This window comes from Phoca vitulina, unplaced genomic scaffold (genome assembly GCF_004348235.1).
Source record: "Phoca vitulina isolate PV1807 unplaced genomic scaffold, GSC_HSeal_1.0 scaffold21, whole genome shotgun sequence".
NCBI lineage: Eukaryota > Metazoa > Chordata > Mammalia > Carnivora > Phocidae > Phoca > Phoca vitulina.
In genome coordinates this window covers 28642813-28669191 of record NW_022589724.1, presented here as the reverse complement: position 1 = coordinate 28669191, position 26379 = coordinate 28642813, and the positions used below count along the sequence as shown (strand labels likewise).

The window sequence follows — 26379 nt, the reverse complement described above, 5'->3', positions numbered from 1 at the left end:
TCCTGATTCTGGTGCCCCGGGGTTCCATAACACACCGCTTTATCTTTACATCTCGCTCCCGGGAGCTGGCTCCAGGAAGTTTCTGCTCCACGCCCCCAACAGTCATAACTAGTAACAGCATTCTTCCCCCACGATGGGCGGTAAGCCCCTCAGGGCAGGAACTGGATTGTATTTTCATCAGAATAACTGGTATTTAACAGGACCTCAAATGTAAATCAACTTGAAATTCTCCACTAGGATTGGATGAGATCTAACTTTTAGACACTTCTATCAAATCAAAAGATCCTTCGGATAGGAACATGAAACCCCCCCCCACTATGAACAGAAGCCCTGGAGACTGTCACCATGGTGATGGGGACATGGGGCCCCTGCCTTACAGAGCTCACAGTCTACAACAGGGGACAGCAAACACTGGTCAGCATCCTTTCCAACGGCCTGTTTTTTTATAAGCCCTCAAACTAAGAATGATTTTTTTAAAGTCATTTTTCACATTTGTTTTAAAAAACAAAGAATTTGTGACACCCTATGTGGCCCGCAATGCCACAGGTAGAAAAAGTTTGCTCACCCTGGGTCTAAAAGGAAGTCTTGAACAAGCACTCTCCAAGGCCTCCAGGTCAGCAATAGCTGGGCAGCCCAGGAGAGGCTCAAGCAGGGGTCAGGGCAGGGCCCCAAAAATGGGAGGGTGGGGAGTGGGCAGGCAGAGCAGGTTACCCCATGGACTGTGATCCAGACACTTAGGGACTTGTCTACTTAGCACTCTTTTCACAAACTCGTGGGGGGGGGGGGGGCGCATAACCAAGAAGTTCACATCCTAATTCCCGGAACTCTGACTTCCTTACCTTACACAGCAAAAGGGATTCTGAAGATGTGATTAACATAAGGATCTCGAGATAGGGAGATGATCCTGGATTATGTGGGCAGGCCCACAGTAATCACAAGGTCCCTAGAAGGGGGAGCAGAGGGCCAGAGTCAGAAAGCTGTGGAAGCTAAGGCTGGAGCACTCTTTGAGGATGGGAGGGGCCACAGCTAGGGCTGCAGAAGCCTGGAAAAGCTGGAGAAAGCGAGGAAAGGATTCTCCCCCTGGAGCCTCCCGAAGGAACCAGCACCACCCACACCTTGACTGTATGTAGCCCAGTAAGACTTCAGACTTCTGACCTCCAAGACTGGAGGATAGGAGGATACATTTGCACTGGTTTTTGTTTTTTGTTTTTTGTTTTTTTAAGATTTTATTTATTTGAGAGAGAGAAAGAGAGCGCATGCGCCCTTGTGAGCAGGTGGGATGGTGGCAGGAGGAGAGGGAGAAGAGGCTCCTCACTGAGCAAGGAGCTGGTCCTTGGGGCTGGATCCCAGGACCCTGAGAGCAGGGCCTGAGCCGAAGGCAGGCGCTTACCCAACTGAACCACCCAGGCACCCCTACATTTGCACTGTTTTAAGCCACTGGATTTATGGTAATTGGTTACAACAACAGAAAAGACACTCATTTGGGCGCCTGGGTGGCTCAGTCGTTAAGCGTCTGCCTTCGGCTCAGGTCATGATCCCAGGGTCCTGGGATCGAGCCCCACATCGGGCTCCCTGCTCGGCAAGAAGCCTGCTTCTCTCTCTCCCACTCCCCCTGCTTGTGTTCCTGCTCTCACCATCTCTCTCTCTCTGTCAAATAAATAAATAAAATCTTTAAAAAAAAAAAAGAAAAAAGAAAAGACACTCATTCAAGAGGCTTTTATTAGGCATTACCATGTGCCCAGCACCGAGCCGAGCCTGGGATGCAGCTGAGGGCAACCTGGACCCACCCCTCCATATGTCCAGCCCAAAGAGATGACGCGATCCACCCACGGTCACAGAGCTAATTAATAAGAAACTCGTTCCGGAACTTTCTGCTTCAGCACAATGATGAAAAGCGGCACATCACAGCTACCTGTCTGCTGTCCCTGACCACAGCTCTCACCGCACTGGTGACCCTACAAACATCTCTGAATGAAATCACCGGTGCCTCCCTCCGGGACACATAACCTTGCAGAACTACAGATTCAGTATTGTTAAATCCACCTAACGACAAAGTTCTTTACTAAATTAAAAACCAACTGACAAAGGCCAGGGAAGGAAAAATTATTTACCAGCCATTCTGGGCTATCCCATTTCCACACGAAATCCTAAAGTGCTTGACTTCTGCACATCAAATGTCTTTTAATTCTGAGACTTGACCAGAAAATCCCTGTTTCCACAGATAGTGCTAAAAAGTCTGTTGGTCCAAACTTCTGCCAATTCACTGGTACAAACAGACCTTTCTTTGATTCTGCACTGCCCGGGCCTGTGGGCAGAGGCTAGAGCGAACACAGATAGCTCTCCTGGGTCTTCCTGGTGACAACACCCGCCTGAGAACTAACCAGTCCCCACCCCCACCCCCAGGAAGCACCAGGAGACCAGAAGCCTGACCACACCCCCAGTCCTGGCACCCCTGAAAAAAACTGAAGAAAAGAAAAACCGCAGGCAAACAGGATCTATTCTCCTGGGAACTTAGAACTGTGTCTAGGACTGTTAGTTGGTCTACAGCTGTTGCTTGAAGCCCTCCCAAGAAATCCAAGCATTCAACAAATACTATCTGAGCACCTACTATGTTCAGGTGAAATGCTTCACGCCCCTCGCAACCGGCACACGTCGGGGAAGCCAGAGGAGGGCACACGGTGGACTAACGCCCGCATTAAACCTGTACGTGCAACTTTGTGGAGTGCCCCCTCCTCCCACTTTTTAACCAAATTTTGCACCTGTTGACACACTACTGGCCTCCCTTGTCCTCAGTTTCCCTGTCTACAGAATTGAGGAGCCAAGACAAGATTTCCCAAGTCCCAGCTGGTTCTAAAAATCAAACACATCAGTGTTGTTAATACCCCACAGCCACAGAATTACAAATGATTTTGTCAAAGTAGCTCTTATCACACATCCAGTACTGGATCCTATATTCCTACCTAAAGCTGGGGAGCTAACAGGCAAAGCAACAGAGCCACGGTTGCTGTGGAAACAGCATCTGTGGGGGAGGGGCCGCGTACTTTTCATTTTCATGCTCCACAGTAAGACTGCACAGAGGGAGGTTCTTCCAGCCTCCAGTTTTCCCCAGAACAGCAGTCAACAAGTTACAGTCAGCCCTAAGAATATGCACCAGAGCCCTAGAGGGCCCACAAAGCATAAACTATTTACTGCCTGGCCCTTTACAAAATAAGATCACAGACACTGACCTCAGAGCATACAGTTTCTTTCATTAAAGCCAGATTTCACTGGACACAAATACAACCATTCAGGTATCCCCAACCGCATGCACCTGCAGTAAAGCAGTGCCACTCTGCTTGCCCCTTGGTTTTCACAAACATCAGGCCAGGAGCACTAACTGTTAATAGGAGTTTAAACAGCTCACAGGTATCTGCTGAGTTTCTACCCATTGAAAAACACACACACACACACACACACACACACACACACACACCACACAATGGTCTCATCAGATGGCAGAAAAGTGCAGGCAAATATCTGGGTGTGAATCATGAAGCTGGACAAGAAGAGAGAACGTGTTTCTCAGCGGCTCAGAGGCGTGTTCGTGCAAGCCTGACTCACGCCCGGATCCGGGGACAAGAACCTGCTGAGGCACACCAGGTCCTTGCAGACAGGCGCGGACTGAGATTGGCTCGTAGCCACAGCTTTCTCTCCGTTTGGTAGGTAACAGAATTAATTTCTTTCCCAAATAAAATCTAATTTGGATCCTCAGTATTACATATGTAACAGATACGAGCCCCGGGTGCCGCGCCAGGAGGGGTCCTGCCCGCCCCCCGCCCCCTACGTGGTAACCCCGCTCTTTCCCACAGCCAGCCACTCTGAGGCACGCCAGGGAAGCCTGCCAGGGGGCCCCCGGCGCGTTCTGAAAAGGGCTGGCCTACATGAAAATATCACCATTAGGTGGAAGAAAAAAAAGGACTAAAATCCACAGGAACAGAGCTTTGTGTTAGGAAGAAAAGGACATTTAAAAACAAATGCAGGTCTGCATATTCTGGCAAGTCATCTAAAGAAGTGCTCTGAGAGGCCCAGGATCTGCTGGCACGAAAACCACCAGAAAGATCCGCCCACAGAGGCAACTTAATATCCAAGCCCCGCCTCTGCAGACAGTAGCCCCACCTGCCACACAGGTTACCGGGCGGCCCGTCAGCTGCTTGCCAGGGGGAACACCTCCCTGCACTCTCTTACCAAAAGCCATTTCCGGGACAGGATTAATTTCCCTCTGCTTGGGTATGAGACGGTGTCAGAAACCCAGAAGCCCACCTGGCCAGGTGATGTGAGCCGGCCTGTAACTCACCGGGGAACCAGTGCAGCCACGAGCCAGGCACCCTGCTGAGCACCCACATGTCCCCACTCTTGGAAGACACGACTGCCACCAGCCTGCTTTACAGAGGACACCGAGGTACGGTCCGGACAGAGAAGTAAATCGTCCAAGGTCACAAGCCTACAGGACATCAACCCTCAGGCCCTGGAGACATCACCAATACTGAGGAAGGACCTACTGTGTGCTCCAGCTCCAGCCCTGCTCTCCCTGTGCACAGACAATCACTGGGTTGAAGATTCATGATCTGCCAGAACCGTGAGGCCAGCATATGTGCCATGACGGTGAGGCATGAGCAGGAGCCGGGAAGGGGTGGGGGGGGACACAAAGGCAGACTGTCTCCGCAGAGAAGGAACAGAAAGATCCCGCTGTGACACAAAACATATCAAAAGAGCATGATCCAACAGGAATGGAAACTGAGAGCAGGCTGGATAAACACTTGAGAAAACCACCAGAGGGACCAGAAATGACGTAGTCGTTAGTATGCTCGTTAAGTCTCAGTCAAACAGGAAGAACCATCGCCACAAAACCCAGGTGCAAGATTAACAGATGATCCACCCTTCTCCAACATGCCAACGTCTGGCAAAAAAGAACTTTAACTTAAGGGAGGTACCACACCCCCTACTTCAAATCCTCAGACGCTTACTGACCATTATGTGTGTGCCCAGGATGTGGCGTCCACAGACTCTCCATCCCTGTCCCCAGAACACGACGTTTTCTGTGAAAGGACAGATAGTAGTGTTTGGCTCTAGAGCCGCAGACCCCACCTCAGCTACTCAGCTGACCACGTCTACCACTGCGGCAGTGACGCAATCAGACAACACAAAGTCGAGCTGTGTTCCAATAAAACTTTATTTACAAAAACAGGAGGCAGGTGGATTTGTGGCTGCAATTCGCTGATCCCTGGTCTAAAGGAAAATAATGTGTTATAGGAAGATGAATTCAAGTAAAAGAACTTCACATATGCATCAGGACAAAGCAGGAGCTGGGGACAGAAGTGGGGGGTGGGGGTGGCGAATCCCAGCTGGTTTTGCAGGGGAACTCCTGCCACCTCCCCCTCAGCAACAGCTGGGGCCAAACATTCTGCACACCTCCAGCTTTCAGAGGCTCCCTACAAGGCAGCAGTCAGAAAAGCAGGGACCCATACTTCTGCATCCCCTGGCTGTAAGGGTCCCCCTGGCTGTGAGGGTCCCCCAGCTGTGAGGAGCAGGCCGTCAGAAAAGCTGGGGCCTGGGCTCCCTGTGGCACAAACTGGTCCTTCCACCTGCAGACGCCAGCCTCGAGGTTTCTGCAGAAGAGCCGTGAGGGGTGCCTGCAGACTACAGGACAAACCTCTCTAAGAGCAAGCTGCTTGAAAATAAAGGCGAGGGAACAACATCGGAATGAAAATGGGGTTTCTGGTCCCCATGTTTGTTAGCCGTCACCAGAAAAGACCCCCATCCCCAGACAGCACGTTCAGGAAGCAACAGAAATTAAAAATAAGAAACAAGGCGTGCGCTGCAGGGACCAAGCCACTTCCCCAGTCCACTCTTCTGCACACTGAGGTTTGTAAGCCCCATCCTTGACTCCCTGGACCACACACAGGCTCAGCTCTCCTGGACTGGCCCTTGGCGACCCTCCACCAGGGCCCAACCAGATCAGAAGACCCTGCTATCACACCTTTATCGGGATCCCACTGTGCCACGGACAAACCCAAACCTCCAGCCCAACACACTGGCCCCAAACAGCCCCCCAGTCTCATCCCCACCCCCACCAGTCTCATCTCTCCAAAACATGGGGTTTGCATCTCGCCTCCACCCCACACTGGCTGTGTCTTTAAGGCCTGTTTCCTCGTGGATTAAATAGGGATGAACATACTGTTACCCACCTCCCAGGTCTGACGTCAGGAATAAATGAGAGAAGGAACACAGCACGTGCGACCCCGTGCCTGTCCACCCTTAGAAGGTTCTCGGCAAGGGCAGCTGTCACACTGGCTCCGCACACCTCATCTCTCAGCCATCCAGCCCCACCATCAGCCTCACGCCCAACACTCATCCCTCCGATGACTGCGAGTGGTGAAGCCTTCATCCTCCCCGGCCCCCCCCAGGCTCCCACCTGTGCTTCCACCTTCTCTTCTCCTGTGATCAAGGGACCTGTCCCCAGTCTGGTGCATCACAGCTAAAGGGCCCTGATGCAGAGTGCAGGCCTCCCAAACCACCATGAGAAATCCGAGAGATGTTTAGGATCTGTTGGTGGACCCTATAATAAATTCTCAAGAGACAGAGACACACTCACTCTCAGGAAACCCTCTTGAGATAAACATGCCACTGTGGCTACATCTTAAACAAGACAAAACTGCCCCAGCTTCAAGGTTTCCCACTTCAGGGCAGTAAGCATGAGTATTCGGCGCCATCACACTTGTGTTACGACAGACTGCTTCAAGGAGGGGGTAATCCCAGCCCCACTCATTTGTTTATCCATAACGTTCTTCAGTAACAAAAGGAATATATGCTTGATAGAAACTTTAAAAAAGGGGGCCCTGGGTGGCTCATAGTTGGTTAAGCATCTGCCTTCAGCTCAGGTCATGATCTCAGGGTCCTAGATCGAACACCCCACGTCGGGCTCCCTGCTCAGCGCAGAGTCGGCTTCACCCTCTCCCTCTGCCCCTCCTCCTGCTTACGCTCGCTCTCTCAAATAAATAAAATCTTAAAAAAAAAAAAAAAAGCTTTAAAAAAATACAGAAAATTATCAGTTAACTAAATTCTAAACCAATTTGCTATTGGTTTAAGAAAATTACGAAAATGATTTTAAGGAAAGCCTCCAGAGGACCGCCGACGGGCCAAGCACAAGAACGCCGAAGGAGAGTCCCAGCAGTGACTGTTTACAACCAAAGCCTTCCCGCAGGAATGACGTCACTGTCGAGGCTGGAAGCTGGGCTGGAAGGAGGACGGATGGGCAGGAAGTGTCTGTCTTTAGCCAGTGGAAAGCATTCCTTCCCCCTTCCCGAAGCCCCTGCCCTCGCAGATCCTCAGCTATGAACACACAGGAGGGTGGAGGGACAGAGACTGGTCCTAACAACCGTCAAACATCGGCCGGGCTGCATAAACTCAAGGCTGCCCCCGAGACGACTGAGGGGCTCGTGCAGACACAGAGAGAATTACCATGAGTCCAAGGGCCACCTCAGCCACTTCCGTTTGGGGACAGAAAGTCTACTTTAGCAGGCTGGTGCAGGACTAAAATGACGGTCACAAGGTGTGATACACACACCCCTTGTTGAGTACTTGCGGCACCGGTGACTCCCCTGCCGCCCTCCTCCTAGCGCCCACCTCCCTCTGCAGCCCTGGCAGCTTCCGGCTCCAAACCTTCTCAAGGGTCCCGGAAGGGGAAAGCCAGAGCTCGCTCCCCGTGCATGCAAGGAGGCGACGACAAATGACCAGGCATCCCAACCCGCCCTTTCTTCTGGGCCTTGCAACACTGCAGCCACTGTAACCAAAAGTAGCACTCGATGTTCGACACAAAAAGACCGCCAGGCGGATGGAGGGGGCGGGGCGGAGCGCGCCAGCAGAACCCTGTAACTGACACACACGCTCGCACACAAACAGGGCTGTGTGTCTGTCTATATAAGCACACACATCCCTTAATTCAATTCCACTGGATTCAAGAAACGCTATTTAGAATACAGGGAGGTTCTGGTTAAACACGGCAAAAAAGACTACCGGCGTTTATAGCTTACCCTTCCAAAACCCCTAAAATGAAAATAAACAACAAAGGGCACCCAAAGGTCAGGGCCGATTTTGGCCGACAAGGAACAGACAAGAGTGGAAACAGATCTTGCAGACTGAAGGATCTTACAAACAGGACTGCCAGGCACTGGAGAGAGCTCAGGAGGCCCTGAGAGGCGGTGGGCACCTCGGCCAACAGGAAGGCGGGGATTTAACACTGGGAGGGCTTCTTGAAAGAGCTCCTCCCCCTCTGGATAAATTTAAAAAGTCTAGACTTGAAAAGCCAGGATCAAAGCGGGTGAGGGTGAGGAAAAGAACTTAAAACAACAACAACAAAAACAAAACAAAACAAAAACCAAAAAACAAGCTTCGTGAAAACGTGAGTGGCAAATGCTGGGCGCCTCGGCCCCCTTTGCAGTCAGCCTCACAGCAGGGTGGCGGACAAATGTATTCCAAACGTATTCAGTCCCTCTCTCCATGCCTCTGGCAAAGACGAAGGAGTCTTCCCTTGAAACCAACAGGCACAAACACCTGGGGCTCGAGGAAAGCAGGCCGGCCTCCCACCAACTCACCCTACAGGGATGAGCTTCCCCACTGACCCACCCACTCAGGACCCAATCGGCTGTGTGTGCCCAAGACCACAGACGTCTGAAAGGCCTCAGAGAAAAGGCAGATACCAAATACACAAACAAAAGAACCTAGAAGAAACACAATGTCAGGCACCAAAAATTTTAAAAAAGAAAGTAATAGGGGTGCCTGGGTGGCTCAGCCTTGTTAAGCATCTTCCTTCGGCTCAGGTCATGATCCCAGGGTCCTGGGGTTGAGTCCCCCATTGGGCTCCCTGCTCCACGGGAAGCCTGCTTCTCCCTCTCCCGCTCCCCCCTGCTTGTGTTCCCTCTCTCGCTATGTCTCTGTCAAATAAATAAAATCTTTAACAAAAAAAAGGTAATATAAAAATAGTATCCACAAAAAACTAAGAGAAGATACTAAACCCATGCAACAGAAACAGGATTTTTTTTCTTAAGGGACAATCAGAAAAAACCCTAGGAAGTATTAAATATATGATAGGCCAAACCCCACCACCTCATGTTAATCAACAGACAAATCTCAACAGAGAGACATTCTAGAAACTATAGGGCCAGTACTCCTCAAAACTGTCAAGGTCATCAAAAACAAAGAAAATCCGACAGCGTCAGTCTGGAGGAAACCAAGGAGTAAGGACAACTAAACGTGTCATCTTGGAACAGAAAAAGCCCATACGGTAAAAAAACTAACGAAACCTGAATCAAGTATAAACTTCAATTAACAACAGTCTATCAATGTTGGTCAATTAGTTGGGATAAAACACCATACTAACATTAGAACTTTATAACTGAGAAACTGGCACTACAGTATACAGAAACTAAAACTTTTCTGTAAATCCAAACTATTCTAAATTTTTTTAAATTTTAATTTCAACAGAAGAAACGAAAGATAAGGAAATCTCAGAAAAACTAGCAAGAAGATGAATGCTGGTCTTCCCCCCCAACCCCAAAATTAAAGGATGAACCCAGGAGTCCAAACTTAACTAGGAGTGATGGAAACATAGGATTTCCCAGGGAAAAAGGGGAGAAGAATTTATCAAATGAAAATAACATGAAACATCCCCAGGCTGAATACCCAAGATTACAAGGGCCCACCTAGTGCTCAGAATAACGGATACAAAAAGATCAAAGTACATCAGGGATAAAGAGAAGAACCCAAAAGCTTATGAAAGCGCCCTACCCACCCACAAAAAAAAAAATCCCAGGAAGGAACAATCAAAATGGCAATGAAGTCTTAAGAGCAACAAAGAGACACTTCTCACCAACATCATTCCCCTCCCCGGAAAATGATTTTCAACCTAGAATCTAATACTCAGCTGACCAAGTCAAGGTGGAGATAGAAAAAGACACTTTCAGACTCACACAAGGGCTCAAAACATACACCTTCTCAAAAAGTCGCAGACGAATATACTCTAACAAACAAGAGAGCAATCCAATACAGAGGCAGACGTCAGAGCAGCTAATTCTCCCTTCCTCCTTCCTGGAGGAAGCGGTCTCGTCCTTCCCCAGAACGCCTGAGGACTGCCCCACACCCAGCTGCGGGGAGGACCACGCTCATCTAAGAGAAACCCATTCCCCTCCAGTCCAACAGTTCAGCAAGGCTGCGTGATCCACCCAGACAAATAAGATACCTCGTTCCTTCATGACAACAAGGCACACTGGACCAACCAACTGGAAACCTGCCCCTCTCTGGACTTCCACATACCTGAGGCAATAACATCCTCATTGTTTAAGGCAGCTTAAGATAGTTGTGGTTACTTGATGCTCCAATTACCCAACTGAAACACACATGGGATCCAGGAAACAAGGGATCCAACGGAGGGGCAAAGCCCCAGGAATGACAACCAAAGGAAACCCGAGATGGCCGCGGCACATCAGGCAGGGGAGCGCCCGTGCTGATGAGAGCAGCACAGCGGGTTCCGGGGGTAAACGGACTCACAGATTATCTAACGTCACTGGCAATTAGAAAATGGCATTTGTTGCATTTTACTGGAGCATTTGTAAAAAGGAGAAGATACAAGTTTTAATGTTGTTCAGTTTATCAATTTATCTATTTTGATACTGCTTTCTGTGTCCCACTTAAGGAATTCTGTCTTATCCAAGATCGTACAGATATTCTATGTTTTCTTCTAGAAGCTTTACGGTCTCATCTTTCACAGTTAGCTCTATAATCTACATAAACACGATTCTGGATGTGATTTGAGGCATAAGACTCATTTTTTGAAAAGGCCACCTTTTCCCTTTGTCATGCGGCACCTATGTCATAAATCGACTACTTCTGTGAAGTCTGTTTCACAATCTCTGTTCTATCAGCCTATTGTCTATCCTTTTGATGACACTGGGCTGCCTTCATTACTGCAGCTTTTATAAAGTCTGGACGTCCAGTACGGCAAGTCCTTCAGCTTTGTTCTTCCTCAAGAATGCTTGGGTTATTCTTGGCTCTTTGCATTTTCATATAAATTTCAGAATCAGTTTGTCAATTCCAAACGAAACAACAACAAGAAAACAAAAGCCTGCTGGGATTTTGAGGGGCGCCTGGGTGGCTCAGTCGTTGGGGGTCTGCCTTCAGCTCAGGTCATGACCCCAGGGTCCTGGGATCAAGCCCCACATCGGGCTCCCTGCTCGGCGGGAAGCCTGCTTCTCCCACTGCCCCTGCTGTGTTCCCTCTCTCACTGTCTCTGCCAAATAAATAAATTAAAAAATCTTTTAAAAAAAAAAAAAGCCTGCTGGGATTTTGACTGGAATTACATGGAAGCCAGAGTTCAAATTCGGGAGAACTAACATCTTTACGAGGCCATACTCACCAGCGCTGGTGAGTATGTGGGGCAAGGACAACTCTTGCCCACTGCCGGTGGGCGTGCCAATTGGTACAATCACTGGAAAACTGGCAGCTGTCTGTTAAAGCTGACCATATGCCAACCCTGCGACCCAACCATCCCATTCTAGGTACGTACCCAATAGCACAAGTGCATCTACACAACAAACGTTAACAGCAGCACTATGCGGAAGCTCAAAATGGAGACTAATGCGAGCTAAAAGTTTATCACCACTAGAACGAATCATCACCACGTCCACGTAACGGAATACTACTCAACGAGAATTAATAAACTCACACACAACTACGTGGATGAAACTCACAGATACAATGTTGAACGAAAGAAGCATATACAAGAAAGAAGCAGAACAGAGACTGTCATTTTATAAGGGTCAGGGGGCAATCCATAATGAAAACACTGACTGGCACGAACCTATTACACACCAAGTAACTTCCAAAACGAAACAAACAAAAAAAATCACTGTAAGTAGAAAACACTGGGGAAAAAAAAAATCTCTAAACCTTGGTGGACCAAGCCAACTCAAAACACAGAAGATAACAGATGATCTAATTAAGATAGATCAGCAAACATGTTCCAGCCCGGCTGGCTCACTCAACAGAGCATGTGACTCTTGATCTCCTGGTTATGAGTTCGAGCCCTGCACTGGGAGTAGAAATTACTTAAAATCTTTACCCCCAAAAAAGTGACTACATATGAAACTTTAAGGAAAAACCCAAATTCTGAAAAGCAAAAATCTCTGACCACAGTGCAATTAAACAAGACATAATGAAAGCAGAAGTACAAAATAACCCTATCGGTTGGAAAACTTAAAACTCTCTTAAAAAAAATTCTGAATCAAAGGGAAATTCAAAAGTATCGCTGCATAATACCTAGAAAAGCACAGATGGAGAAAAGAACATTATGCATCAAAACTTTTAAAACAAAGACAAATTTGTACTCAGAGGACATTTAGTAATCTAAAAACCTAAAATTTCTAACAGAAAAGAATGAAATTAAGCATCCAATTCTAGAAGTTGGAAAAAAGACATGATGGGGCTGCCTGGGTTTTGTAGTCGGTTAAGCATCCGACTCCTGATTTTGGCTCAGGTCATGATCTCAGGGTCGTGGGATCAAGCCCTGCGTGGGGCTCCCCGCTGACAATGGAGCCTGCTTGGGATTCTCTCTCCCTCTGCCCCCACCCCCCTCTCTAAAAAAGAAAGAAAAAAAAAGACATGACTGAATGCAGAGGGATGCAGAAACAATCAGAGAAGAAAGAGCCAAAAGTAATTTAATGAACCTAATGAATACATTCGAATAAAATGGAATTAAAAATAGTTCTTTGAACCAAGATATAAAATAGATAAACCACCGAGGAAAAGGTATGTTCACCTCATTTTACAGACAAGACACTAAATCTGAGAGGTTCCAAGACTGGCCCAAGGTCACTACCAACAAGTCAGGGCATTGGAACACCTGAGCTCAAACCCAGGTCAGCCTGACATCCAGGTCTGCTCCAAAGCTCGGGCGCTCAGTGGGCCCCAGAGAATGACCACGTGGCCACCAGGATAAGATGCCCATAGTACTCCCAGGCTCTGCCAGTACTCCCGGGGCCATGGTGAGTGTGTGGGTCAAGTGTGGCCTGGGGTGGGGTCTGGGCAGGCACGGCATCAGGGGAGGGACTCTAACAGAGTCCCAGGGCCCCCAGAGGGTGTGACGGCTCCAGGCTCCTCATCCACAGGGGTCTATCTCGAGGCTCCAAGCCACAGTACCTGCCGGATGGTTCCAGTGACCCTTGTCATCACTCCTGACCAACTTAAACTGTTATGGCTCCTTTCTTCATGGGCCATGGGGTCAGTCCCTACACACCTAGCTCACAGGCCTGGGCTGAAGCCTGCAGAGGACTCTGGCTAGAAATCCATTTGCAGTCTGCAAAGAGATCCTGGCCTAACTCATCTTTTGAAAATGCAGTTGAGGGGCACCTGGGTGGCTCAGTCGTTAAGCGTCTGCCTTCGGCTCAGGTCATGGTCCCAGGGTCCTGGGATCGAGCCCCGCGTCGGGCTCCCTGCTCAGCGGGAAGCCTACTTCCCCCTCTCCCACTCCCCCTGCTTGTGTTCCCTCTCTCACTGTGTCTCTCTCTGTCAAATAAATAAATAAAATCTTAAAAAAAAAAAAAAAAAGAAAATGCAGTTGATTTAACAACAAGAAAAGACAATTTCAATTTATAGCTGGAGATGGACAAGTTGGATAGATGTGCCACAAACAGGCCTCTCTCTCCAGGGTCAGAACTTACCAGGGACCTGGCAAATAAAAGAAATACATCACACACACACACACCTGTACTTGATTGAGTTCCTCCTTCCTTTTCCACCTCCAGAGAGCGGTGAATTAGCAAGGGAGCAGCACTTTGCAAATGCCACCAAAATCTATGTTCTTTCTTGTAAAATCTGATTTAGCAGAGAACAGAAACTGGAGAGGGTATTTGTATTGGATTGTTCTTTCTAACCAGATCAACAAAGCAGTTTCCAAGGGCCACTGACAAATGAACAGAAACACATGATTGACTAGGGTAGATTCCTGTGAGCCATCAGGGCCCCAACACCAGGAGCCAGGGCACTCGGGATAAGGCTGAGCAAAATACAGAGCCTGGGAGAAGCTCTTGCCAGGAAGAGCCAAAAATGTACCAGCTGCCTGGTCCTGGGACCACTCTCCACGACCATGTATGCTGTTTATATGTGTTACCTTTGTGATCAGTTATCTTTGTAACTATCAGATGTTACAAACACACATTCAGTGTAATAAAACAAAAACACTAAAGTATGCAAAATAAGTCAATCCAACTCAAAAGATAATCACCATTAACCGGGTGGATACCCTTCGTACCTTTTTTTCTCAGCTAGCATAAACCCAGCAGCTCCTGGTCTTCAAGTTGTATTCTACCAATGTGGGAAGTTACCCTATTATGCTGTAGCTCACTTTCTTCTCTTAGTACACTGTGGTCATCTTTCCAAGAAAATAACATACCAATCCTCCTCATCCTCTTGAAGGCCTACATATAGTATTTCACCGTGTAACTGTGCCACATTTACCCACTGCCCTATGGAGAGATGTAGAAATTATTTCCAACTGTGGGCGCCTGGGTGGCTCAGTCGGTTAAGCATCTGACTTGGGTTTGAGTCATGACCTCGGGGTCCTGGGATTAAGCCCTACATCGGGCTCCCCTGCTCAGCGGGGAGTCTGCTTGTCCCTCTCCCTCTGCCCCTCCCCCTGCTTCTGCTCTGTCTCTCAAATAAACAAAATCTTAAAAAAAAAAAAAAGAAGAAATTATTTCCAACTGTGTACGACGACAAATAATGCTACCAGCAACATCCCAGTACACGTACGTAGACACCCGCCCCTGACCAGTATTGGTGGACCATCTGACATTTCTAGGAAGCGTATTTCTAGTTTGTGCCCAAGGACCTGAAAGGCAGGAAGGAGACCCCAGACCCTCCCTCCCCCAGGTGCACTACACCAGAGGCAGATGGCCTCCAGCAGCTGTGGCCCCGAGGAATGAAGAACACAGCCCACTTACAACAAAACAAAGGCCCCATCTCCCAGCCCTCCTCCGACTGTGGCACTCCCACGGTTCCACCGGGAGGAGGAGGAAAAGGGGCAACCGTGGCTTCCTGACAAACCCCAGACCACTGCACCTACAGAGAATGGCGCCCTTTGGTCGGAGGGAGCAAGTTCTTCACCAGGCTGGCGGGATCAGCGCCATCTGCGCCCCGACTGCCCCGAGGATCCTCCTCACGGCTGCAGAAGTGAATGTCCTATCGCCCCCACACGGAGGCCACAGGTGAAGGAAGAACAGGCCAAGGTCACTCTGTTCTCTGCTGTCTCGCTCGTCATGTCACATCAACCCAGAGCTGAGCCACAGGCACGGGGCTGTCTCTTACCCAGAGATGGTTCATCAACAACGCAGCCCCCAGAAATCCACCTTTTCTTGGATGGAAGTAAATTAACAAACCCAAATGTGCTGAAGGCAGGGGGGGCTAAAATGGCTGAGTTGGTTTAAATGATCTCCAACAAAGCCCAAAGGACCATACCCCCAGAACCCACATGCTATTTATTCTGCCAGCCTCCGACACTACAGGAAACCCAGGACGATTACCATCACTGGGCCACCAATCAGCAAAGTAACAAGAAGGAAGAAGCCAAAAATAAGGGACAAGTGCTCCCAGGGGCTTTTACAGGCAGGCCAAACTCGTCACTGCAGCACAGGGGAAAGGAACTTGTACGCTCACGGCAAACACACTCACTTCATTCACTTACTATTTCTAACGTCTTACACAGACGCTACCCACACTGATGGAACTCTCTTCTCACAACACTCCCGGCCCCCTCCCCACTCCATCGTCTGCCCCACCAGTCCTAACACACCACACTGTACTGCTCCCCACCCTAAACAAGCTCCGCGCATGGCCCACCTTGCCCCCCACTCCCGTGACAACACCAAATCCTACAACCCGAAGACGCCTGCAGGGCTGCACTCACTGGTTACATCTACTCTTTGCTGCCGCTGAGGACGACCCCGCACAGTGTCATGACTCATCCAGGGTGGCAAAGAACTATGATGGCCTTTTTTTTTATTCCTTAAGAGAACAAGGAAGGACCCCAATGATAATGCTGGGGAACCATATGTAAAATAAAATGTCTTTTACTTGTCTTTATTTACATTAAGATATACCAATAAGGGGGGCGCCTAGGTGGCTCAGTCGTTAAGCGTCTGCCTTCGGCTCAGGTCACGATCCCAGGAGCCTGGGATCAAGCCCCGTGTCGGGCTCCCTGCTCTGCGGGAAGCCTGCTTCTCCCTCTCCCACTCCCCCTGCTTGTGTTCCCTCTCTTGCTGTGTCTCTTTCTGTCAAATAAATAAATAAATTCTTTAAAAAATAATAAAAATTAAAGAAAAAGATATACCAATAAGGGTGCCTGGGGGGCTCAGTTAAGCGTCTGACTCTTGCTTTCCACTCAGATCATGATCTCAGGGTTGTGAGATCCAGCTCTGCGTCCGGCTCTGCACTGAGCGGAGCCTGCTTAAGATTCTCTCTCTCTCTCTCTCTGCTCCTCCCCACCCCACCCACCCTCCCTCTCTCTAAAAAAAAAAAAAAGATATACCTATAAACATTCATGTCTCCTGTTTTCCCGTGGTCACTTCTGATTTAAAATTCATATGCATAGTTAAAGCATTCCCATTAATGGAAAACAAAATTGTTCAAGACAGCACTCATCTCTTGATCTGAAAAAGGGATAGCGGGTGGGACGAAATGACTCATTTTCTACTTTGTGCTGTTTGGGTTTTTTGTAACAAGCCTGTATGGTTACTGAGATATTGTTTTTAAGGTCTGGGGTAAACTGAGCAACACTGAATCAATGCTTTACACTGTTTCTGAGCTGAGTAGAAGACAGGTTTCATCCCCATCTGGCAGGAAACAGAGGCTCAAAGGCCTAAAGAGCACTTGGTGAAGCTCCTAAAGGAGTAGATGTAAGTGATGGAAATGAACACTCCTGTTTGCCTGATGCCCAGTCAGGGGGAGCCAGGGTTCTAGGCCAGCAAGCTGCAGAGCCTCCCTTGCACCCACCAACTGCCTGAACACACTTATCTTTACTCCTCAAGACATTTACCTGAAACTCTCCAAGAACAGAAGAGACTCAGCACAGGGCGGCAGCAAGTGACCCAATGCCCCAGTGAGGTGGTATTCACCTCAAAGAGAGGTACGGCAGAGAGTGCTCCGATGCACCTGCCCCTCAGGGAGGCCCTTGGTTAAGGGGTCTGAGTTCCTGGAGGTGACGGCGGGGGCTATTTGATTTGGGTCTAAGTCTTCTGCACTCAGCACAGGGCTTAGCACACTATTAGAAACACTAACATCTAGTAAACAAGTGAGCCCCAAGTGTATAAGCCTGCCTACTCCAAACCCCCAGGCCCTTGGCTGGTGCTGCATCCAGGAACCATTAATAGCTCCTGTTTATTGAGAGCTGCTTGCCTAGTGCCATGTACCTTTATAAACACTTCGGCGAACGACCCACTGAATCCTTCCCCCATTCTAGGAGGAAGGTGTTACTACCGCATTTTGCAGACAAGGAGAACAGAGACTCTGAAAGATGAAATAACCTTGAATCACCCAGCTCGCAAGCGGTTGAACCTGGGTTTGAAGTCAGTGGACCTCAAAGCCAAGGGCTACTCCCCATCAGGAAAGGAGCAGGAAGGGGCAAGGCATGCCCAAGTCTGCCGAGGACTTCTCCCATAACGGCCCTCCAGGGCCAGAGGAGTGTCATCCCAAACTGCACCTCCACCGGGCACATTCTCTCACCAGAGCACAAATCCTTCCCCACCTGGCCTGATGAAATACCATCCAGCCATTTCCAGGGGTTTCATCTCTGCGGTCGCTTCACCCAGGAGGCGTGATTTCCTGGAATAACCAGATGGGGAAAGACAGGGTCTAGAGGCCAAGTGGTTGAGTAGGCAGAGTGGCTGAGCGGATCTGCACGACAGCCATGATCAGGAAATGCAACAGAGGTTTGGCCTCCAAATAAGCTCCACACAGTAAGAAATATTAACAGCAACAAAACCACCAAGGGCTGCAAAATGGGAGCCTCAGAAACCTCCAGAGAGGCTAGGCTCCAGCGTGTAAAGGCTGGAAGAAAACTTCTGTGCCAAGAGGCGACCTGTGCCTCTCTCCACAACCTCGTCCTGGCCTTCCCCCAGGGAGATGCCCAGAGCACCTCCTGCCGGGGCCACCTCTGCACCTCAAGACCACGGTAAATGCTGCTTCCCTAACAAAACCCAAGGTCCTACACTGACTAGAGCAAGCCCGAAACACTAAGTGCCTTTGATTTGAGAAACGTGCTCCTCCAAAATGACGCCTGAAGGCTACCCATTTAGTCAAATCCACAGTCCAGAAACACCCACTCTCATATACTATTGTTTATAAATTGACAGGTTTTTTTTTTTTTTTTAAAGATTTTATTTATTTATTTGACAGAGAGAGACACAGCAAGAGAGGGAACACAAGCAGGGGGAGTGGGAGAGGGAGAAGCAGGCTTCCCGCGGAGCAGGGGGCCCGATGCGGGGCTCGATCCCAGGACCCTGGGATCATGACCTGAGCCGAAGGCAGACGCTTAACGACTGAGCCACCCAGGCGCCCCTATAAATTGATAGTTTTTTAAAGAGTTATTTAGCAGAATTCTTAATAAAATGCTATTCAAGTGGAAGAGTCCACGCTGCAGAAACACTCACACACTATTATATACAAATTATGTTTCTCAAGAAAAATTTGGCAGAATTTTACCAAAATTGTGTAGTATCCAAAAATAAGAAATAGCCCAAATGTCCACCAATAGGGAAGAGGTTAAATCAAGGAAGTATATCCACAAAATACCCTCTGCAATTGCTAAAACAGATGATGTAATCCATCCATACAGACGGTTAGGGAGCACACGAAGGCATTTTATTAAGTGCAAAGGGAAGCATGCTTTAAGAATATAAATGCGTATGTGGGGATAATGTGCACCACTTTTTTTTCTGGAAGGAATGACAAGAAACTTCTCATAGTGCTTTCTCTGCAGAGAGACTGGAGAAGAGCCCTTACAACCTTTTAATACAGCTTAAATTTTCTAACTATTTTTTTTGTTTTACAAAGTCAACTGGAAATATCTGGGCCACGGAATTATAAACTATTTTTGGGTTTTTTTCTTCGTACACTTGTAGATTTTTAAAAATTTAATATTATTTTTAAAAAAACACTGAACATGTGATAGATCTGTATATACTAATATGAAAAAATTCTCTTGACATGTTTAAAAATGTATGTTGTGGTACAAGAAAAAGAAGTGTGATCCCATTTCTGTGTTCTAAAAACCTGCCTACAAAGGGCCGTATTTATACGCATTCAGAGTCTGAGAGGATAAACACGCTGAACTGTAAACAGTAGTTACTGCCTGGGAAGCTGGAGGGAAGAGCTTTCATTTCTCTTCATACACTCGCTTTTTCTTTTCTTTTTTTTTTTTTAAATGAGTATGTATACTTTCGCAATTAATTTTATATCAGAAAAAAAATTCCACTTTCTGCTCGAGGACAAGGTCTCCACTGTCCCCAGCGACTTCTGAACACTCAGCCCATTCACCCCCATGGCAGGTCAGCCAGGCGGCCCTGACAGGACCCCTCCCAGACAGGCCTGCGTTTCTGTACCACCCGGGACAGAGCAGTTCTTGAAGCTCTGAACTGTGTGTAAACAACACCTGCCGAAAAAAGCTCTGGAAGACACAAAGGAGCCGTGGAGAGAGTGCCGGGGATGACCTCCTTTTTCCAGTTGGTCCTGCGGCAATACATCCCATCACTCTACACCAAGATCCGATCTCGCAGGACCAGATGGGTGGGAGAGTCACCTCCGGCTTCCCAGGGCCGAGGTCCTACCTGCCCTCCCCTGGGCTGGAGACCAGCCATAGCAGGGTACTCACAGAACACGTTCCCATCCAAAGGGCTCTGGTGCTCTGGAAAGCAAGCTGACCCACAAGCTTTCTACTGCAGCCCACACATTTCTGATTTCAACTTAGAAACACATTTTTAATACACCAGGGCTTGGCATACTGTTTTCAATGGGTACTTCTTTCTTTCATTTTTTAAGTTTTTTTTTTTTTTAAAGCAATCTCTACACCCAAGGTGGGGCTCAAACTCACAACCCCGAGATCAAGAATCACATGCTCCACCTACTGAGCCAGCCAGGCGCCCCAAAAGGTGCTGATCTCAAGTTGGCTACATTTTCCAGAATGCCTTCCCTGACTACCCCAGGCTGAGGGGCCCTGCATCCTCCACCCACTTCCACAACAGCCTCTTAGCAGCATCGCCGCACCTTCTGCATGTGGGCACCCTCCCTGTCACAGACACCAAGCACAGCGAGCACCAGGAAGCAACCAAATTCTGCTTCATGGCCCGCACTCCACTGGGGAAAATGTGCCAGTCAATAAACAAGGGCAAGAGTGCATTTATAAGTTGTCATCCACTGACAGATGAATGGATCAACACACTGTGATACATGGAACGGAATATGGACTATTATTCAGCCATAAAAAGGAATGGAGTCCTAAAACCTACTACAGCATGGATGAACTTTGAAAACATTATGCTAAGTGAAATAAGCCAGACACAAAAGGGCAAACACTATAGGATTCCACTTATATACACAGAATACAGAGACAGAGACAGAGACAGACAGAAAGCAGACGGTGGCTGCCAGGGGCTGCGGGAAGGGGAATGAGGGGTCAGTGTTTAATGGGTACAGAGTTTTAGTTTGGGAAGGTGATACATTTCTGGAGACGGATGGCTGCCACACGACACCGTGAATGTACTTAACGCCACTGAATTTGTACACTTTTCTTCTCTCTTTTTTTTTAAAGATTTTATTTATTTATTTGACAGAGAGAGACACAGTGAGAGAGGGAACACAAGCAGGGGGAGTGGGAGAGGGAGAAGCAGGCTTCCTGCCGAGCAGGGAGCCCGATGCGGGGCTCGATCCCAGGACCCTGGGATCATGACCTGAGCCGAAGGCAGACACTTAATGACTGAGCCACCCAGGCGCCCTGTACACTTTTTTTTAAAAAATGGTTAAAATCATAAACTTCAGAGAGGCCTTGGGTGGCTCAGCCGGTTAAGCATCTGCCTTCGGCTCAGGTCATGGTCCCAGGGTCCTGGGATCGAATCGCACATCGGGCTCCCTGCTCAGCTGGGAGCCTGCTCCTCCCTCTGCCTGCCGCTCCCCCTGCTTGTGCTCTCACGTGCTCTCTCTCTCTCTCTCTGACAAATAAACAGAATCTTTTAAAAAATGATAAACCTTATGTACACTTTACCACAATAAAATATTGTTTTAAAAAAGCACATTTAAAGCTGTGAAAAGCGGGTGCCTGGGTGGCTCAGTCAGTCGAGCGTCCGACTCTTGCCTTCAGCTCAGGTCCTGATCTCGGTCGTTGAGATCAAGCTCCGCGACGGGCTGGGCGCAGGCAGAGGCTGCTTCGGATTCTCTCTCCCTCTCCGTCCCATTCACTCTCTGTCTCTTAAATATACAAAATCTAAAGCTGTGAAAAGAACTACAAAGAAAAGCAACAGAGGAGAGGAAAGAATCATGGGAGGGCGAGGACAAAGTCAGCTTGAGAAGTTCCCAAAGGCTTCTCTAAGGAGGTGCCTGCTTCCCCCCTCCCTGGCCCGTGAGCTCCCGAGGACCCAAGTGTGGCATTCACATGTCTGTGTCCCCAGAACAAATGTTTAAGTCATGACACTTGCTCAGACTCAACCCCGTAAATTGAGTAAGACTCCAAGCTGCACTCAGCACAGGGCTTGGCCAGGACTGAGATAGCCAGGTCCAAGATACTCAGAACTTAGTGGCCTAGGAAGGAAAGCCACTTTGGAGGCAAGGCTGGAGTCAAAAGTCACAAGGGCTGAAGGCGAAAAGCCATACCATGCCAAAAAGAACTGGAGAAGGAGCCCGTGTTCTCTCTGCCCCACAAATGCCACTTACGGGAAATAATCAGCAACATGCACCAAGATGTTGGTGCAAGGATGCGCCCTAAAAATTTGTTTACAAGAGGGAAAAGTGTGTAACAACAATGTAAATGTCTAATAATAGAGGATTCAATAAATCATGGCATATCCATATAAAGCAATTACACACAACTACTAAAATGTGTTTTCGGGGCACCTGGCTGGCTCAGTCAGTAGAGCAGGCAACTCTTGATCTTGGGGGTCATGAGTTCAAGCCCCATGTTGGGCATCGAGCTTACTTAAAAATAATAATAAAATAAAATAAAAAATGTTTTCGATAACTCAGGAAAATACACTCTAACGTTAAGAACTATAAACTGTGAACGGTATACACAGTAGTTTTCTAATTTTGAAAAAACAAACACATACTCAAAGGAAATACACCAGCCTTTACGGTAGTTCTCTCTGGACGGTGAGGTTACAGGTTATTCGTATTTGTATTTTTATCTTTATTCTTTTCACTATCTTCCAATTTTTTTCCAGTAAAAAATGTTACTTTTATGAATAAGGAAAAATGTACTTAAAGGGCCTTGTACGGTGCCTGGCAAAGAGTATGTGCTCAAGGAGTATCTGCTGCACGACAGTGACTTCTAAAATCAATAAATACTGCTTTCGCAACACCACCGAGAGGAAAAGGCCGATGGTCTGCTCGGAGAAGAGGAAGAAAGGATACAGAGCAGAGCTACAAAACCAACTGCAGAGGTGGGAGCAGAAGGAAGAGAGAGACCGTGAAGGACCGCCAGCAACTTAGGATAGACCTCATTCTGCCCCCCAGACACCCCGCTCCAGGCAGAGCCTGAAGCCAACACAGCAGCCCGCATCTTCCGGGCGCAACCCAGCCCTCAGCTCAGGCCACACGGGAAAAAAATCAACAAGTACAGCTAACAACAACACTCAACCAAGACTTCTGGCTCAGGTCACCAAGGCAAGCCTCCCTCCTAGTGCAGAGATTCCCCACATGCCAGGAACAGAGAGAAACAATGACCTCTATCATCGACAGCAGAGCTGGGGTCTTGGAGCTCCCAGGTGAGGAGGCCTGGTCCAAATGGCAACTTTAAAGCCTAAAAGCTTGTCATAAACAATTTTATTTCATTAGAAATCTTACCGTCTTTCTCATCTCTCTCTCTCTCTCTCTCCTGAGCACCACAGGTGATGCCTTTATTTCTTTGTCCAAATGACAGACCAAAGGTTCCTAAGGCTATACAAGACCCAGAAAAAATGGGACTTTCTTAAGAAAGAAATTCAGTTGACTTGAAAAGCAGACAGTCTAGTTAGCTCTGACCAAGATATGAGATTCAGAGCACAAAGCCCAACAGATCTCTGGTGGAAATTTTATTTTTCAAGGGGAGTGCACTGCTTTAAAATCCAGTGTAGATAGGCCCTATTTAATATCTGCCGGCCCATAACAAGATACACACGCTTGATGGTAGACAAGCCTCATTACCAAATTTAGAAATACACCACACTAGCCCACCTGGCCTATTCTGGTTTGAAACAGAAACCAACATAGAAATGATCACTCTTCAATGGTAGAATAATGAGACATGTAACCAGCACACAGCCATTAGCAACATGAGTCAGTACTTTGTGCAAGCCAAAAAAAAAAAAAATCTTTAAAGTACAATAAAATAATTCTTCGCAAAAAAAGAGAACTGAAATTTAAAAGTGGGTGGGGGATGGTGAACAGGCCTAACAAAAATCCCTCAGCCAGGCCAGGCCAGCAGACCATGCTGGAACTAGTTCTGACTTGCCATTCCTGAAATTCCACTCTCCCAGGGTTTTCTGGCTCTCCCTTCCCCAGGCTCTTTACCCATTTGGGCTCCAAGGAGACGGGAAAGGACCCAGGCCACTGTAAGCAGCCCTCCCTTCCCCCAACCCCACTGCGGGCTGAAACAAGGCCCCTCCGTGCAGCCTTGGAAAACTGACAACTCACAGGTAAACCAAAAGCCCGCTGGGAAGGGCAGCGTATTCATCTCCTCCCCTAACAAACCAGCTAATAAACAGTCCAGAGCCAGACCTGGCCAGAATGAAGTCAGATAGAAAAGAAGGGCCAAGAGGAAGGAAGCTGGGAAAACTGAAAGGGCGACATGGCCCGGCTAAGACGTCTCAGTTCCACAGCCAGTGGGCCTGGAGGAGGTTCCAAGGAGGTTTAAAAAAAAACAGAACACAACAAAACCAAGATGGTTGTGGGAATGTCAAAACGTACTGAAAGAAATGCCCAGTAGACTGCAGAACCACTCTCAGGCCAAGCAGAGTGTCTCCGGGGCATTTACAAACAGGCTACAGGTGTGGCCCAGAGCTAACCTGGGTCTCAGCCATCACCTGTGACCAAGACTGGGGTCAGTTTCCCCCAGTATTATTAGCCTCAGTCCCTCCTATGCCCCCCAATGATCACCCTGAGCAGCCTAGCTGTTCTAGCCATTCTAGTGCTTCCAGGCATCGAGTAGCAGTCGTGATATAAAAATATTAGCTAGGGATCGAATTTGGGGGTGGGGAAGTCACAGGACCATCAGCCAGGAGAACAGGAGGAAAATATCAGGAATATGGAGCAAGGACCAGAAAACTAGGCAACCAACAAAAACAACATACATTTTCATCACCCTCCTATGGACAGAAGCGGTTTGCTACAAATAGCATGTGAGGCTCACAAGAGCCCCAACAGATACCCAAAGCAAGGCATTAATTATTCCCATTTTACAGATGTAGGAGTTGCGGCTCAGGGACTTGCATAAGGTAACCCAACGAAGACCAGAATCCTGGCTCCAAGAGACACTTGCCTGAACAAGCACAGGCTCCCCAAGGGATAATTTGCCATTCCCAAAGGAAAGCAGTCGTCCTCAAAAGGCAGGAGTCCCCAGCCTCTGCTTGTTGTTCTCAGTATCTTCCACTGTTCTAGATCTGCCTTCAACCAAGCTGTGTATCTGCCTTGGAAGGGGCAGGCACCCCAGACCCAAGGACGGTGACTTACTGCCACACAAGCCAGTTCCTGGGAGGCTCCAAACAAAGGCTACTCTCTCCCATCCCTGTCTCCCCACAGAGGCCCAGCACTGAATAAACAAGGGCCCAGAGATGTCCCATGGATTGGGTGCCTTAGCCCCAGCACCTGTGGCATCCACCAGTTGGATCAGGTCAGCCCTACGGGTGGCATCGCAGTGGCTCGATTCCATCCCAGGGCTTGATGGCAGGTACAGAAACAGCAGTACGAGAAACAACTATTAAACAGTAACTGTGTGCCAGGCTCTTCTAGGTCTTTCACCATTGCCCTAACCCTACAAGGCGGAGAATGCACTATTTATGCCAGCGAAGGCTCTCTGAACCCTAGATTTCTCTGGCAGAAGCAGGATTTGCACCCCAAAGCCTGGGCCTCCCCAGTCCCTTACACCACCCAGCACCGTACACAGACAGGGCTGCAGATGGATCTGGAGAAACCACGCTACGACTTCAAACGGGTGGTTACGAAAACCAAACTGGATAATGCATAAAGCCAAATAAAATGCACACAAAATCTTAAAGGGGGGGAAACAAAATCTCAGGGCTAATTTAACAATCCTGGAAACCCAAGGCTTCTAAAGGTTTCTCCCTGGCAGCCATTTAGCAAATGACACAGTCGGGAGAGCCTCCCCAGCCCCCGTTCTCCCCACTTCCTCCAAGCTAACCATTCCCTTGAAAAACACCTCCTCTTCTTGACTAAAGGTGGGCTCGGACCTCCCACGATCTTTAGAAAGCGAGGGAGAAAAGAAAAGAGAAACCGCCTTCCAGTTTTGTGTAGGCAAATCCACTCCAGAGGCCCACGATTTCAATAGTGCTGTTTCTGACTTAGGAGAAGGGGGCAAAAAAGAAAAAAGAAGAGGGGGGGAACCCCATCTGGCAGGCCCCGAGCAGCGACATCCTGTTTATTATTAAACATTCTCAGTAACAGAGCATTAAGTATTTCGAAAATAATCCTGTCGCTCGCGCACGGAAACCGCGGCCGTCGGCGGCTGCGAGCCCCCTGCCCCTGAACGCCAAGTCCGCGGGCCCGCGGGGGGCACCGCCGCGCCCCCCGCCGCCCCCCCAGCCCTGCGGCCCGGGGGCGCCCCGACCCCGGGATTCCCGCTCGGGGTGGTGCCCGGGCAGGTCGGCCCGGGGAAGGGGGGCGGCGGGCGGGGGGGAGCGCAGGAAGGCCGCCCCGGCTACTTCCAGAGCAGCGGGGCGCTCCGGACCGCCGGCCTGGGCGGCCCCTGGGACGCGACGGCCCCCGCACCCCCGGCCCCCGCCGCCCGCCCAGGCCGCGCGGCGCCGCACAACAATGGCGAGCCCGGGCCGGGCCGCCCGCCGCCCCCAGGCCGCCCCGCCCGACCCCGCGGCCCTGGCC

At 48.9% G+C, this 26379-nt stretch overlaps 1 protein-coding gene across 6 annotated transcripts in view; it reads right to left on the bottom strand.

The window, feature by feature from the left end:
• The window catches only part of PRRC2B (proline rich coiled-coil 2B), an 88652-nt gene that overhangs the window by 61674 nt on the left and 599 nt on the right, over positions 1-26379 (bottom strand). Inside the window, exon 1 of one of the 6 annotated variants that reach the window (XM_032419141.1) lies at positions 840-1095. The exons of the other annotated variants lie outside the window; for them this stretch is intronic. The gene's annotated coding sequence lies outside the window, so the exon portion shown is untranslated. Of the gene's footprint in view, positions 1-839; positions 1096-26379 lie in introns of those variants that run through there. 6 annotated transcript variants of the gene reach the window in all.